The sequence below is a fragment of the Amblyomma maculatum genome, chromosome 10 (genome assembly GCF_055883805.1).
Source record: "Amblyomma maculatum isolate TAMU_Amacu chromosome 10, ASM5588380v1, whole genome shotgun sequence".
NCBI lineage: Eukaryota > Metazoa > Arthropoda > Arachnida > Ixodida > Ixodidae > Amblyomma > Amblyomma maculatum.
In genome coordinates, this window is record NC_139353.1 from 2646000 (window position 1) to 2659887 (window position 13888).

The window sequence follows — 13888 nt, forward strand, 5'->3', positions numbered from 1 at the left end:
TGCACAAGATTGTTAGTCTGCTAGAGTTTCCAGTTTGTACAACCCATAGCCATTTAAACAAGAATTGCAATGGTGGCGCTGAATGGCAGCACTTATCTGCGAGATGGCTGATGCATTGTGAGGGCACCAGACATTCCCCTCATCATCTGCGGCGACTGTCATCGATACTACGAAATCACAGTGGTTGCCAGTGTTCACGTGCGAACTGCTCGGGGTCGCAGTCGTCAACAATTTCAAGCCACTACAAAAAGTGTGAATTGCATTGATTACATCTTTGCATGACAGCCGATGTAACCAGCATGAACTATGTCTTATTACAGGTACCATATGCCGTTACTTGCTGTACTGTATGACAGCACAGAGCACATGTGTGATTAATGGGGTAAATAAAATAAATAAATCCTGTCTCCTCTGAGAATCAAACCTCCATCCCTTGTATTCCTCACATACTGTACTTTGTTTATGGCAACAGAACATGAGTCAGCACATATGCATTCTTGCAGTGGAATTATCTAGGCATAGCACTGCTAATTTTTGTTCTAATGTGGCACCTTTTATGGAGTTCACCGATATTTTTTTTGCATTGTTCATATAATAAACACATAATAACCCCGCAGCACTATGAAAATTTACCCGGAGCATTCAACTCGTGCTACAGTATGTGCAGTAAAGCTACCTTTGTCTTTGTGTGCAAAATGAAAATTTTTACAAAAGATTTACATTTTGCATGTTGATTTGATCAGAATATATTGGTTTTGAACATGACTGGAAGAGGCTTTTCAATACCTGAGCTGTTTCATGTGCATGGTTAACTACCATGCTGATCTTTGTAGTCAAGTAAAATATGTGCATAGTGCCTATATGCGTACAATATATGCATAGAGGCAGGTAGAGTGATTGTTTAGGTGTACTGTAATTATCAGGCTGTGCTAGTATCCTTACAGCTATGATATAAAAATTCGCATCAGGTTTGTAGAACTTGTATTGTGAACAGTGGTTATATGGTGTCTGTGTATTTTATTTTAGCATAGCCGTGATATTGGTGCAAGTTCTGTCAAGTTTGGTTTTGTTTTGAATCTAACAACTTTGTTTATTGCCACTTGTGGACAGCCTTATCACACAGCGCTATTCAGGTTCTACTAGTGTCGAAGATCATTGATTTCACTTTCTTTAATAGACACTGAGGGTTCACTGATACATACGGTACCAAATTTTTTTTTGTTTCAACTGCTTCAATTGTTTTCCTTCCCAGTGGTGTTGTACATTTTCACAAAAATTTGCTTTCAAAGTGCAGCTGTCGACTTTCTTCCAAGTTGTGTGATAAGCTGTGAAAAATGGCATGCGTGTCATAAAACTTGTTCCAGATTTTTTTATCGCATTCTGCATGTACAAGTTTTTTCAACCTTCTATGAATGCTTTGTCTCAAAAATATTAAGTATGCAGGCTAACGTAGGATTAGGTTGCATTCTGGGTTCTGTTGTGCCGGGTAGCAGCTCAGCAGTGAGATTCTTTTACTGGAATTGCCTGAGGGTACGAGTTAGTTGTGTGAAGCCTGCACACAGACCCATATCATGCCATTTGACGCGAACTTTACGTTCGGCCGCTTTCAGTTCAGAAAAGGACTGTATTGGATTACTACGACAAACATTACCCCAGCTTGTTTTAGGCAGAAAAAAAAAAGTTTGTGCCATGGTCGTCATCTTGCATGTTCTCATACACTTTAATTTCAAATTTGTAAAATTTGCTGTTCTCATCGTAGTTGTTCCAATAATATCCCAAGTTTTCTAGAAGTAAAGGAACCCAAGAAAATTGTTTTGGAGATTAGAGGATATAAGCCATGCCAGAATAAAATTCTCAAGTTTAGAAAATTTGCTTTTTGCAGCATTTACAGCTGTCAAATACAGAGTAAGGTTGTTATAGTAAATGTATGACCTGTATTAAGAAAAAAGTACCACTCGGTGGCATTTATTTTGGGAAGTTAAATCACAGCACTCAGTTCCTTGCTCGCATACAGCAGCCCAAATCTTCAACTAGACTGCACAACGGCCACTTTCAACAGTGATGCTGTTTAAGCTGGAGGTTGTTTCATCTATTCTGCGCAGCTTAATGTGTTCGCAGTAATGTCACCATTACCGGATGTGACATCATGACGTCAGTCATGTCTAATAACCAGAACTGAGGTCACCACATGACATCATGTCCAGTTATGACCGATGACTTCACCGTGCGATTCACGCATATATGAAGCTAACCTTGCCAGGCATCCAATCCAGGCATCCAATCCAGGCATCCGTGCTGCGCCTTTCATTTGTCGCTTCCTCAAACGCCGTACCACACAGGAATCAGCAGTGTTTTAAATTGGTTTACAGGAAAGAGAAGGTATAATATCTGTCACACTTGTCCGCCGACAACAGATAGCCACGAAGAGTCTCAAAGTATAATCACGGATAACTTGAGGCAAACAGAAACAGCATCATTGTGTCATCAGTCTTATACATGACTGCAATCTGCCTTAATTTTTTTCTGTACCACTGTGCCTTGGCAGGGATCGAACTTGCAGAGAGGTAAAAATAAGGCAAGGCCTCGGTGAGCCTCTGGTTAGACTTAATCTTTTCGCAAGTTAGCTCTTTTTCAATGTGCAGAAGAGAAAAGGCGGCCATCGTGCACATTAGTAAAGAGTTCGGCAGCTGCACATTCACTCTCCTAATCACTAATCCCTTACTTTGTACAATCTTTGCCAAAAGTAACCAGGCTGTATGTTTAGCTTTTAGCTTGTATCCTAAGGTCAACATGAATTCCTAAAGGATCACAACTTGAGAAGTGAGGACTGCAGCTTGCCTTTACTACTTTGCACAGATTTACAGTTTCAGAAGTGGTACGAATTATCTGCTACTTGACTGAAAATTGGAGCATGCAGCCTGGTTATTTTCGGCAAAGGTAGTACGTCCATTATTTTATACATACTCTTTAGCATAGAGTCATGAACTACCACATTATGTGAAAGACTGCCTGACACAAATATAAAGCCTCCCTTAACCTAGCCGTATGAAGTGCCTTTGTGGCCTACGGGTAGCATGTCTGACTTGAAATGCAAGAGTCCTGGAGGGTTCGATTCCTTTCACCTACCCATCTGATTCGAGAAGCTTGAGTTGGCAGCTCCTGCCAAATCTGCCATATCATATGATCAAGTGACTTTGCACAACCCTGCCACCAATCAATTCCCGGCTATCACCCACAATTTTTCATTCACAACCCTGATACCAAATTTTCTGGTGAATGGCAGCCTTTAACGCTGTCATATTAACATGTAACCAAAATTTGGTGTCCTTCAAGTGGTGGCTTTAGACAGCTTGTGTTGTTCGTCCCTTTGAGACCTTGATTGGCAGGTGGCAAAGTAGAGACAAGAGGGATGATGAAGAGAAGGTAGGAGGCAGAGGGTGGAGAACGGGTACAATGTGTCGCACTGTGATTGTAGATTAGGTGGCACAACCTGCTTGCATGGTCGCAACCCATCAGCGGCATTGAGAACAGCAATGCGAACTCCTAGCACATACTCCCCTGCACAGATCGTATTGATTGTCTATACTTTTTCTTGGACAAGTTCTTCTGAATATCTCGTAGGATGTCACTGCTAAGATTTTTGCACGGCCCCTGAAGGCTAGGTATTGCTGCAAAGCACCTTGTCCAGAAAACGGAAACATAGAATGACCAGCTTGTTCAGCTTGTTTCTGCAATGGGCACAAAACTGGACTCCATTCCACTCGTGAAATATGGAGGAGTCTCTATGACCGGTTATCATTGTACAGTAGAACCCTGCTATAGTAAAGTGAAACTGAAGTCCCATCATAGTAAAGGTGCTTTTGGTAAAACTAGGTTATACTAAAAAACGTCTGGCCGTGGCGTCGACTTCCCACGAAATGACATTGCTGCACACGCATTACTTAGAATCGCAAGGAAATTTTTTTCTTAAAAAAAAATAAGTAGTGCATTTTTTTTTATGGTTTTACCGCTAGGCTCATCAGCACTGAGAAGAAACCAACTTTAAGGCCTTTGAGCCGTGAGGGAAAGCATGCAGCGCGTAGGGGGAAAAATGTAAAGCTGACTACAAACACAAAAAGAAGAGGGCCGGTCACTTAAAAATAGAGTAAAAGGGAAGCGAACAAACGGCCGAACATTCACACAACACTGTTCAGCACGAAGGAGTAGTGGCAAGAATTGGAGGCGTGGCTTGTGCGGTTTTGCAGTGCTGGACTGTCGCGCATTTTTCATCTATTGCCTCTTAAAAGATGGAAACAGCGGAAGATGATGCCACGCTCACGCAATGCTTTGGTTCTCAGCTGAAATCAAGCTCGGCTATATTCGTATCCATGTTGCATTCATGCTAAACAGGTACTTCTACAAGCTGTAAAAAAAAAATGAAAAAGGAAATGGCACAGAGACGATAAGAAAGACATGCAAGGCATTTTAGAATGTTCTTTTCATAAAGCAACAAGATGTGCTTAGTAAGCAGACTTTAATTACAAGATAGTATCTTCAGGACCATGTCATCACTAACAACTGATATAGTAAGATTTTAGCCGGTCCCGGTGACTTTACTATAATGGGGTTCTACTGTACTTACCAGTTCGCAAAGAGCACTTCCTGGCAGAAGGGCAGCTCAACACTGTTAATGTGGAAAACTCTGCTTATGCTCAGACTGAAACCCACATCTGAATTTGATTATGCTTCCTGCAGGAACGACCTTTAGTCTGCATCTCAAGTGAGCATGGGGTATCTTGATGCTTATTTTTATTGTTTGTAACCACAACCTCGAGCAGACTAATTCGCCAAAGCTGGCAGCGCTGGTTATGTATTCGTTTGCCGCTGGCTCAAGCCTGCACTGCAGTGAAGTGCAGGCACAGAGCAACGCTAGAGAAGAGCACAGGCGTTCAAATTGCGAAACTTTTCTGCCCGAGTCAAAAAGAATTCCATTTAAGCTTCCGGGGAAAAAAAAAAAAAAATGCTACAGTGGCCCTGCGCAATATAATACCATTTACCATATACCAGCTAGTACCACATCACTACTCTCTACAGTGACTTTCTGTTAGCTAGTGCCAAGTTACTGTATATCTGGCAGAACCACATGAATGGTTTGTGGGGTTTAACGTCCCAAAGCGACTCAGGCTATGAGAGACGCTGTAGTGGAGGACTCCGGAAATTTAGACCACCTGGGGTTCTTTAACGTGCACCGACATTCCACAGCACACGGTTGCCTTGCTTTTCGCCTCCATCGAAAAGCGGTCGCCGAGGCCAGGATTCGATCCCGCATCCTTAGGAAGTGCCCTAACCACTGCGCCACACCGGCGGGGTAACACATTAATGTGTCATGACAAACACAAAATAACATAAAAGGAACAGCCAAGGTCGTAATGAGCGACTGCAGGTGACAAATGCATCGGTCCCTGGTACTCGTGCTTTTTTAACATTACACTATGCAGCACTAAACTGAATGCTCATACGAGCAAAAAGTAAAAACTCTAGGGGCACTTTGGACCACTAAAGAGCAATGAGGTGAAAGCCTTTATTGCACGGTGGTCTGATGCCCTCCACTATGGCACCTCCTTCCTCGTTTTCCTTATGGCTCGATTCAGGTGCTCGCGGAGAAGTGTGAGATACGCCTTTTCTTTCCTGTAAACCAATTTGAAATGCTGCTGATGCTTGCTGTACTGCGTCTGCTTTTGTATGCTGTGTCATGTGGCGTTTGAGCAAACGCCAAATGAAAGGCGCTGCACTGACGACTGGATCGGGTTAACCTTCACATGTGCTCGAGTCGCCTGGTAACGTCACGACTGAATGTGATGTCATCATGGTGTAAGTTTCGGCCATGACATCATAGTAATCTCTGTCATTATCATCACTGTCACTAACTATCATTATCAATCAGTATCTATCACTAAGTTATTCACTGACAGATTTAAAGGTAAACAGCACAACCATGCAACTGCTCGCAAGATTCCAATGACAGCTTTCGCATGTTCGAATGGGGACGGAGGAAAGCAGTGGCAATGTGAGTGGCAAGTATGTATTTCCTGGGGCGGCTGTGCTGGACAGACAGAGCGGGAACATACGTGAAGACACAGGTGCCTTCACGTCCAGTCAAGCTCAAGCAGTGATGGCATGACTGCACAATTTCCCAGGCAAGGTGTCTCTGGCCACCTTCCTCACACCTCTCATAACCATGTTGCGTGAACTGCAGCGGAGATGGTGGAGGCTGCTGCCACAGTTGCCCTATCAGTGCAATTGCAAAATGTTTTTTCCCAAGTTTATGACTACGAGAAATAGGGGTTTGCTGTAAACATTCCCACGGTGATTTCACTTATATGTACTCCTTATTTTGGTTTCCACTCTTCTTCACGCAAAAATTTCACAGAACCAAGAAGTAAAACTGCAGACCTGTCTTAGTTAGGTTATAACTGGGTTTAAATGTATTCAATGAGGTAATCACCGCTAGATTAAGAGGAAACCTAGACTTTAGTGAACAAAAAGGCCAGGCTGGATTTCAGGCACACCACTTGACCACAGCCGATGTTCATGGCATCAATCAGATGAAAGAGGAACCACAGAATATACCGTATTTACAGGTAAACAATTCCGTAATGAATATATGATGCGAGGGAAGAGTTTGTGTCGAGAATAAAAAAAAAAATTCTGTCACGATTCCAACACAAGCTCACGATTATAACATGAAATCGTAACATTAAAGGCAACCATAGCTGGGGATGTGACAATAAAGGAGACTGCATTTAAAAATCCAAAAGTATCCGAGTGGTTTATTCACTGTCACTACTCAGTTACTTATCGCTGTTCATGAACATGCCCCCACTCGTTTCCCCCTTCTTGATTAGACACGATTTGCCAAGCACTACATGCTTTCTTCTCTTGCTTAGAATCCAGCATCGCTCCCTGCATGTTTTGCCCATTGGCCATGATCTAATGATATTAAACAGGAGAATTCGAACCCTCAATAACTACACCTTTTTATTATTTTCTTTTTCACTTCCACCTTCTGGTCTTTCTCCATGGTTACCTTTTTTTTAACCTTGCCTCATTTTACAGCCTCGAAGTTGCCAGAAATTTGCCCTCTCCTCGCAACTGGCTTACCTGGTGGTAAAGCTATCTTGATGACCAGCAAAAAAAGAAAAGTGTTAAATTCAGATATTGCTTCTAAATATAGCATGAAGTGCTGTTTCAGTGATGCAATTTCTAAAAACGTAACTCGTGCTATAATCGTATAAATACGGTAAGCAACCCCTACATACAACCTGCTTATATTACAAGCATTTGATTCAGTCTATGCATCAATCATGCATGCATTACATAACCATGGCATAGGAAAGGCATATGTAGAAACGCTGTTAATAGTATATGGAAACCGCACAGCAGCCGCAAGTCTTCTGCAGAAAAAGCTAACCCTGATCAGGAATGGTGGTAGTTCCCCCCACACCCCATAGTTCATCCTGTGTTTTGCGCACCCCTAATCCCACGAATTTAGCGGTGAGGGGGAGGGCAGAAGAGTTCAGGATTTCGTTACAGAATGGGTATTCAGCTCTAACAGAGGATGGCGACATTACCCTAGAAGCAAGGAACAATAATTTCAGAGATATCATTACTGAGTGCGCGTTAGAAACAGGCGGTAGGATAAGAGAGGGTACCGGTAAGCTGTCTAAGGAGACGAAAGATTTGATTAAGAAACGCCAGAGTATGAAAGCTTCCAATCCAACAGACCAGATCGAATTGGCTGAGATATCAAAGCTAATCAATAAGCGCAAGGTGGCCGATATAAGGAAGTATAACATGGAGAAAATTGAGCATGCTGTAAAGAACGGGGGAAGCCTTAAAGCGGTAAAGAAGAAATTGGGCATAGGCAAAAACCAAATGTATGCGATAAGGGACAAGGCGGGCAACGTCATCACGAATATGGACAAGATATTCAAAGTAGCCGAGGAGTTCTATACAGATCTCTACAGTAGCCAAAGTAGTCAGGACCGTAATGAGATTGGTGGTAGGGAAAAACAGTCGGACGTTCCATCAGTGACGAAGGTCGAGGTCAAGAAAGCACTAAAAACTATGAAAAGGGGGAAATCGGCTAGAGAGGATCAGATAACTACAGATTTGCTGAAGGACGGGGGGATATCGTGCTAGAAAAACTGGCCACCCTGTATAAGCAGTGCCTGGTGTCATCGACGGTACCGGAACCATGGAAGAATGCAAACATTATCCTCATTCATAAGAAAGGGGAAGGACCTTAAAAATTACAGACCAATCAGCTTTCTGTCTGTTACGTATAAGGTGTTTACTAAGGTAATCGCCAATAGAATCAGGGCAACCTTAGACTGCAATCAAGCAAAGGATCAAGCGGTTTCGGAAACGGTACTCTACTATCAATCATAACCATACCATCAATCAGGTGATAGAAAAATGCTCGGAATATAACCAGCCCTTGTACATAGCATTCCTTGATTACGAAAAAGCATTTGACTCGGTTGAAACCTCGGCGGTGATGCAGGCATTGAGAAATCAGGGGGTAGACGAGCCGTACGTGAAAGTGCTGGAAGACATAGTGGCTGCACAGCAACCATAGTTCTGCATAAAGTAACAAAATTCCGATAAAGAAAGGTGTTAGGCAAGGAGACACAATCTCCCCAGTACTATTCACAGCTTGCTTAGAGGAAGTATTCAGAGACTTGGAATGGGAGCAGTTATGGATAAGGGTAGATGGAGAATACCTCAGTAATCTGCGATTTGCTGATGACATTGCCTTGCTAAGCAACTCTGGGATGAACTGCAAATAATGATGACCTAGACAGGAAAAGTAGAAAGGTAAGCTTGAAAATCAATATGCAGAAGACTCCCAAGTGCAGCTGCCGACTATAGCTGTTAACAATGTTGAGTCATACGCTTAAACGCAGAGCTTATGTGTATCCCTGACATATATCGCACCAAGTAATGACACAGAAGCGATCTTTATCTGAAGAATGGTGGCAGCTTAGATGGAGAAATGTTCATGTCAGGCCGCACAACAAAAAAACACTGAAATTGTGAGATTCAGCAACTTCAGCTACAGAATTTTTTTATCGCACTAGCAGCAAAGAAGCCAGAAGAGTCAGAAGAAACTCTGATTTCAGCTTTTAGCGATTCAGGTACTACAATTGCAGTGGCCAAAGGTGCACACAGTTTCCGTACCCACTTGCTTTTGAGTATGTACCCATGATCGCTGCATGTTCTCAGTTTTATCTCTGTTTAGGAGGGTGTCCACAATCGTTGGGAACGATCTGCTGATACTGGCACACAAGCGTGTAGTTTTCACGTAGATAGGAACCTAGTGTATACTTGAGTGAAGGCTCTCCAGCTTATGATACAAACTATTTGTAAAAATAAAAATAAACATATGATTGTACAGGGATTTGGGGGAAACCCAACAGGTTGCTTGTTTTGATGGATGTTTGGAAGGAATTACTAAGTGAAATGCTCAAGTTCATAGGCCTCTTGTTCGTCCAACACGGGCATTATGAAACTTCACTGGCTGAAAGCTGCATTGGAATGAGGGCAACATCTGCAGTGGTTTGCTTCCACCAGGAACAATGCTGTGAATCTGCTTCATAGCAGTGCTGGTGCTCCTCAAAGTGGCAGTCCTGTACAATGTAGACCAGCTGCCACAAGTAAAGCGCCGGTACATCAATCAAGTGCGAAGCCCTCACAGCCACATTAGGCAGGATTTGCATGTAGCTTCCCGAGAAGAGTTCAATAAACAGATATTTAACCTTCGTGGCACACCAGCTCAAATTTTGTCACCCTCTGCAAAATGTGCCAACTATAAACCACAAAAAGTTGACAAATGCACGAAATGAGTTGTGCTATGAGCAAAAGAAGACCGGGCTTAAAAATAATGTTTCTAGCAATTTGGCAAAGTTACGAGAATGACAAGCCTTCACAATGAACCACATAACACATTGGTTCCTGGTATTTGGCTTCACTGCATTTTATTGGTGTAGTCGGGAGAATAGCAATTTCCAACTCGCAACAACCACCCCATCTTGATACATCAAGGCAACTGCTGCAGACATACAACAGATCCGAAGGCATGTCGCCTAGCACACATTACAATAGATGCTGTCAAGAGAGTGCAAGAAGTGGCCGATTCCATGCCAAGTTACTTAAGACAATGCCATGTTTCGGACACCATCACATACAGAGAACTTTTGCTCAGATAACCACAGCTGTGTTATCCCCACAAGGTTCAAGTGTTGTATATGACAAACTCTTTAATCTATGCCAGGCCTGTTCACATATCAATCTGTTGCTTTAATTCTAAAGGCTGAAAACTAGAGAGGCAAAAAATTGCAGTCACACATTTGTGCTTCTCCACCTCCCGCCAAGGCAAATCATGCGTCCAAAATCACTCTGAATGCTTTCCAAATAATAACATATCAGAAAATGCAAGGGTGACAATATTCCACAACAAGATTAAATACATTGCAAGCAAGTATTTTAAACTTAACTAGGAGCACGCTCTAAACCAGTAGAAGGAGTGAGAGTATCCATTTGGTCACACCAGTTACAGCGCACTGCACTACCGAGGTAGCAGAGGAATCCAACTGGTGGAAGAAACTCGTACGTCGGCCCCGAGTATTCCTTGCCTCTGCAAATGTAAATAAATGAGAGCAATACTGCAATTACATCTAGTTTGCATAAATTCAGCAAACTCACTCACAGTAGAATTTGATTCGAGTAAAGCAAGTGAGAGTGCCTGGCGCAGAAGGAAAAAGGCAGTAACGAGACTGGCAGTCAATGCTAGCACAAACACAAATATTTAGCACACTTGCAAAACACTGAAATAGCAACAAAGAGACTAAGTTAAATCATGTGTGCAGTAAGTGCGGAATATGCTGCGGCTTGCATGGAATTGTAATGAAGAATGCTTATAGCAGCAACTTACAAGCTCTTTGACAGGATTACGAGGTAGTAGATGCAACGGTGCCTCACTCTCCTCAACAAAACATACCACGTCAGGTTAATTATTGCTTTGTTTTCAAATAAGCTGTCAATGGCCTTGACAGCAGCTTGAAGCGAAGCACTGCCCACTATTTATGGGGGCATTATTTCTGCTATCATTCCCAGTTTTCTCACAGTGATGACGCTGCTGGAGCAGGCAAAAGATATATATTAGGGAACTCGGCGGTAGCGACATGCATTAGTAGTGTTAAATCTATATAAATAAGCTCAGCGAGTTCTACCAATGCAGTTATTTTGGTAGTAAAAGGGCAGATACTCTCATGGGCAAGAACCTATGATAGCCCAAGTCACCCTCATTGCTGCATGCACCGATGTGAGTACTCGACAGTGGAACGTGTGAGCATATAAGCACAATAAATTCGTGCGGGTATACGCCCGTATCTTGTAACCATTTCGTGCTGAGCAGTAGGCTCATTTCGCACTGGGCCAGTTTACATTTATACTGTCTCTCAGCTGGCCAGTAACTCCCCTTCTTTAGCACTTCGTCGACACTGCAAAGAAGCTGACCTCTTGCACTGCAGCACCACGTATGGGCCGCATGGATGAATACCTTTCGAGTTTTTTGACAGAAGCACGACCGTTTCTATGGGCCCAGCCGCTCTATCTTCTGAAGCTGCGAGGAAGGCAATAAAGCCTCCTGATCATAAACCAGCGCGTTCACGCTGGCGCACACCAAAATGCCTGCTACTGCCCAAACAAACTAGGCCACAAACGAAGAATCTTAAAAAAAAAAAAAAGAAAAAAAAAAAAAAGCAAATTACAAACTTCCGTGACTGTCGACTCACAAACTCACAAATAGTTTCACATCATCTGTAAGTCGCCGCGTACGTCCCAATACCCCAGTGCACCCCGAAGACAACAGCAACCGGCGACCGATCGGTGCACAGCAGCAGGTATGCAACGGTTGTTTCAAGCGCGAAGAAACGGGATCGACGCCATTATGCAGTCTCCACATGCCTTCGCCCGGAGACTGTCGCGTGATTACGCCGCGTCAGTAATTGTTACTACCGCATAGCTGCACTGCCGTGTAAAAACTCGTTAAAAAAGCTGCAAGACGGTAGCAGAACGCCGACAAGTGCTTTACCTAGAGCTCGCGGGCATGTACGAAACACCATCATTCGCGTACGACTCACCGTAGTCGGAGGCTGCAGACAGGCCAGGGACAGGACCGAAGGCTGCGCTGTTGAATTTAGGGCAACAATCCACGAACTGAATCAGATTTTCACCGAATTTGCATCTATCGGGATGATGCCCCGCAAACTACAACAAGCCGACGCATGAAAAGCGACCTAGGGCTCGCAAGGCGCGAGCACCCGTTGCGCGAAAAGCGCGCCAGCTTTTGTTCGGGTGGCTCGGGCGCTGTGAAACGGGGTAATTGGCATCTGGGTTTGAGGCTTATTTCCAGAAAAAAGCAAATACTAAAAGTTGTTTGACGTCACATCCGTCGAGAGAATCAACGCATCCTCCTTTCCACTTTGGTTCTGGGCGCGCATGCGCAGTTTACGGAGCCGGCTCTCTGCAAGTTCAGGGGCCCGATCCTCGATATTCGCCTTTTCGGCCATGTTGTGACGTACCCGTGACGTAAATATTGGGGCGGCGCTAAAACGCGTATAAACAGAAATTGATGACGAAATTTAAAAAACAAGAAAAAAAGTTACAAAAAATAACGCCGTCGTCTGCTACTTGGCGCCGATTACAAAAATGCCAACGCTGCGATGCCAAGAAGCTGAAGGGTCGGTGCGAACAGTGTTTACGCTGCATACACGCGTCGCGCGGCAGGGCAAGGCTGAGGAGATAGTGAGATACTTACGTATACATTGCGGCTGTACTGTACTATTATAGTAACGGTAGTTGCGACCACAGTGCATCATAGTACACACGCTGTCGGACGTCCACCAGCAGCTAGGCTGAGCGAACGGCGGTACTCGACGCAAACCCCACAAACAGCCGGTCGTCAAGTGTGAGCGATGCCTCACTTGAGATGCCTGCATGTTGCTAGCTGTCCGTGTTTCATTTATGGACTTAGTCGCGCAGAGAAATCGGCGAGTATCAGGATTAAAGAATTTGTTTACGACTGAGAATTGGAAGCGCCCAACAGATTTTCGGGCTGCAGTTGCCTCTAGAGAAGAGACGCACCTATCCGACGACAACGCTGGCCTTCTCAGGGTATCACTGTCGTTGGAAACTGCCTGCGGCAGCCCACCGTTTCCATCATGTTAGCAAGTCTGCTACGGCCGGGTATACGTGTCGGCTTCTGTGGCGTAGCGTGCGGATATCGGCCCGACTGGAGCGGCGTAGTGAAAACACGCATAGTGGAGAGCTCGATTAGGCCATATATCTGGCGATCTTAGCATGCGCTGACATCGGACCACCTTTAGCGTGTTAATTCCATCGAAATGCGATCGTCGTAGCTGGGCTACGCACATATTGCGGGTCAGAGAGCCGAGCGTCTATAATCATTACTGAGCCATCGAGGCGGGGACGTTTTCACGCAGCCGCAAAAATAAGCAGATAAGATTTTCTGGCAGCAATGAAAATGCAATGAAAAGTGTATCCAGATGCCCACTGGCAGCAACAGGTTAGCTTTCACGCTGATGGCATTTAATGTGCCCTGAATTAGACATAGCACGCTGTATGCACATTTCACCGCATGCAGAGTGTGTCACTCTGTTGTGGCAGATGCCTCGTTAAAATAATAATAATAAAAAAAAAAGCTGTCGGTATTATTCTGCTTGGTTTCTGAGCATGTTGCATAAAAACATTTTATAAAAGTAGCAACACTGCTCGTCTGATGCAGGTGCACATCACACCACAATGTCACAAGAGAAACAAAATT

General features: G+C 43.9%; 1 long non-coding RNA gene across 1 annotated transcript; it reads right to left on the bottom strand.

Annotated features, from left to right (window-relative positions):
• Positions 1-9993: 9993 nt before the first annotated feature.
• Positions 9994-12430, bottom strand: LOC146175392 (uncharacterized). The gene is made up of 2 exons (XR_014701385.1): positions 12186-12430; positions 9994-10678 (listed from the first exon to the last, which is right to left on the bottom strand). It is a non-coding gene; the product is annotated as an uncharacterized LOC146175392 (long non-coding RNA).
• Between the last annotated feature and the right edge of the window lie 1458 nt (positions 12431-13888).